Raw genomic sequence first — 3,583 nt, forward strand, 5'->3', positions numbered from 1 at the left:
AAAACCAGCTTGAACATCTGGAAGTTCTCAGTTCACGTACTGTTGAAACCTAGCTTGGAGAATTTTGAGCATTACTAGCATGTGAGATGAGTTCTATTGTGTGGTAGTTTGCTCATTCTTTGGCATTGCCTTTCTTTGGGATTGGAGTAAAAACTGATCTTTTCCAGTCCTGTGGCCACTGCTGGGTTTTCCAAATTTGCTGGCGTATTGAATGCAGCACTTTCACAGCATCATCTTTTAGGATTTGAAATAGCTCAACTGGAATTCCATCACCTCCACTAGCTTTGTTCATAGTGATGCTTTCTATGGCCCACTTGGCTTCTCACTCCAAGATGTCTGGCTCTAAGTGAGTGAGCACACCATCGTGGTAATCTGGGCCATTAAGATCTTTTTTGTATAGTTCTGTGTATGCTTGCCACCTCTTCTTAAATATGTTTTGCCTCTGTTAGGTCCATACCATTTCTGTCCTTTATTTTGCCCATCTTTGCATGAAATGTTCCTTTGGTATCTCTAATGCCCAGATAGCTCAGTCAGTAGAGCATCAGACTTTTAATCTGAGGGTCCAGGGTTCAAGTCCCTGTTCAGACCTCTTTGTTTGCTTCCCTGGTGGCTCAGACATAAAAAATCTTCCTGCGGTGCAGGAGACCTGGGTTCAATACCTGGGTTTGGAAGATCCCCTGAAGGAGGGCATGGCAATCGACTCCAGTATTGTTGCTGGAGAATCCCCATGGACAGAGGAGCCTGGCAGGCTACAGTCCATGGGGTCACAAAGAGTCAAACACAAATTTGTCTCTAAATCAATTTGCTCTTTTTCTTTCATTAATTAGCTACGATATGTTATTTCTACGCTAAGGAATAGAAATATCATGATAGTATAATCTTTTTCTAAGCAGAAAAACCAACATTGATACACCTGTTTTGGAATGAAAAGCGACAAAATATTTTCATGATACAGAAAAATCAAATATGACAGGACATTTTCTTTTCAATAGCCTATTTTCAACACTTGTCTTATAACTAGTTTTTCCAGCTATATTTTCAGTACGTGTGAACATGTCCAGTGACCTCTACAGCAAACCCTCAACATTTTGTCCACTTTAGGTAGCTAGGGTTTTAGATATCCAAGCAACTTACTTCACAGTGCTAAAATAAAAAAATAAAGCATAAATTTCAAAGGATTCTCTCCTTCAAACAGTATAGAGAGTGGAGCACAAAAAATTTATAATCAAAAGTCAAGAACACAGAGACATCTTGATTCCAGTAATAGCAGACTACATAATGAGGGCAAGTTCTACAGCATAAATACTTCTATTTGAAAGCGCTGAAGAGCCAAAGGAGCATTAAAAAAAGGACAGAGATCCAGGAAAAGGCAGAAACTCAGAAAGAAACCTTTTCTATTTGGGGCCACTTTTCCCCTTGGAGACTTGTGCCAATTCCAGATAAAGTGGCTGAGAAGCTGAGAAATTGAGCCAGAGTACTTTTGACAATCTGCCAGAGTTAGGGGGACACAGTTTGGGGCCAGAGTCCACCAAGAAGGAGGGCTCACTCTTTGATCTCTGTTGAGACCTGAACATCATGTCGTAAGGATGAACTCAGAATAGACAGGCTTTTAAAAGATTGTAGGACACCTTGACAACATCTCTACATGTGAAAATTAGCATATCACAAACACAGTCAGAAGCTTCGCAGAGCAAATGTTAATTCTCTTTTAAAAAAAGGTAAGATTATCCTAGACCTCAGATTATTTCTAAACAGTTGTGCACAATGTACTAAACACAACAAAAAATAACCAGGAACAAGAGAAATAAAATTATATAAACTGGAAACAGCAGAATAAATAGACAATAATCAAACAGCAGTTACTTTCAGGTATTCGGTTCAGTGCAGTTCAGTTCAGTCGCTCAGTCGTGTCCGACTCTTTGCAACCCCATGAATCGCAGCACCCTAGGCCTCCCTGTCCATCACCAACTCCCGGAGTTCACTCAGACTTGCGTCCATCGAGTCAGTGATGCCATCCAGCCATCTCATCCTCGGTCGTCCTCTTCTCCTCCTGCCCCCAATCCCTCCCAGCATCAAAGTCTTTTCCAATGAGTCAACTCTTCGCATGAGGTATTAGACTTATCAAATACAGACTTTAAAGTGTAATATTTTGCTATTTTACATTGTTGATGAAGATAAAAACCAAGATTGAGAAATTCAACAGGGAACTGGAACACTAGTAATAAAAGAGCCACATAAAAGCTCAAAAACTTTGTTGAAAAATACAGTAATTGAAATTAAGAATACAATGGATGAGTTTAACAACAGATTAAATGAGTTGAAGAGGAAATTTGTGAAGTGAGGGTTAGATCAAAAGAAACATTCAGAATAAAATGAAACATAAAAGGATAGAAAGACACTCAGCTGATGCAGTGAGAAACTCTACCATATAATAGGATTCATGAAAAATAAAGACCAACTGGGACAGAAGCAACATGTAAAGGATAATGATTGAAAACACCAAACCAAGGATTTGAGAATTCCTCCTTAATGATACAATATAAAAGCTTTCCATTTGAGGCAAGGCATAAGACAATGATACCTCCTCTCACCACTTTTGTGGACGCTTTAAGAATAAAAAGGAAAAAGTATAGTTGTCATTATTCTCAGACAATATGATTACATGAATAGGAAATCCAAAAGAATCTACAGTTAAATTATTAAAATTAATGGTTAAAATGAAGAAAATTACTTAATGTTGCTAACCCTGAAAATAATGATTCATTCAAAACAATTCCTTAATAAGTAGCCTTAACAAGCAAATAGGAAATACAAATAAATAAGACAGTGCAACTGATAAAAGGGCAAAATAAGTCTTAATCTCTGAAACCAATGAGGCAAAGAGATTAAAAAAAAAAAGTTGACCATCTTCTCCATCACGTACATACTCCAAGCTGAGCTGCAACAAACACAGCACATACTGTTTCAGGCACTTGGAGAATGGAGAAATGGTCAAAGTTGATTCTTCTTTGCCTTTTTTTCAGCCTGTGTCTGATAAGTTTAATACTTTGAAGTAACTGTTACTTGATTTCTACTGTATTTTTCCTGCTATTTCCTATTTATGTGCTTTTATTTCCTTAGTGCTTAGTTATAGCTTATAGTCTATTTACAGAGCTAAGACTACTGCAGCTGGGAATCAGTTGCAAAGAGTATAAGTCTTATTTATTCATTTGGGCATATCCTTACTCAACAAAAGAAGATTGATTTCCTATCTTCCATGAATCATTTTTTCTGAGACATTAAGAAAGATAAACAGAAATAAGACAAAATCTTTAGCATTAGAGAAGAGGCCAAAGAAGAGAGATCGGAAGCAAGGTCTGAAGATACAGGAGATGTTTTGTGGAGGACCCAAGAACTAAGCTAAGCTTGCAATAGTGGAGAGAATTTGGATAGAGCCAAGATTTGGCTACCCAAAAACGAGGGACTTACCTGCTGGTCCAGTGGTTAAGAATTCACCTGCCAATACAGGGGACACAGGTTTGACCCCTGGTCCAGGAAGATTCCACACACCATGGAGCAACTAAGCCCTGCACAACAGCTGTTT

General features: G+C 38.2%; 1 non-coding gene across 1 annotated transcript; it reads left to right on the forward strand.

Moving 5' to 3' along the window:
* The first annotated feature begins 515 nt into the window (after window positions 1-515).
* TRNAK-UUU (transfer RNA lysine (anticodon UUU)) lies at window positions 516-588 on the forward strand. The gene has a single exon. It is a non-coding gene; the product is annotated as a tRNA-Lys (tRNA).
* The last annotated feature ends 2,995 nt before the right edge of the window (window positions 589-3,583 follow it).

This window comes from Ovis canadensis, chromosome 3 (genome assembly GCF_042477335.2).
Source record: "Ovis canadensis isolate MfBH-ARS-UI-01 breed Bighorn chromosome 3, ARS-UI_OviCan_v2, whole genome shotgun sequence".
Classification (NCBI taxonomy): Eukaryota; Metazoa; Chordata; class Mammalia; order Artiodactyla; family Bovidae; genus Ovis; species Ovis canadensis.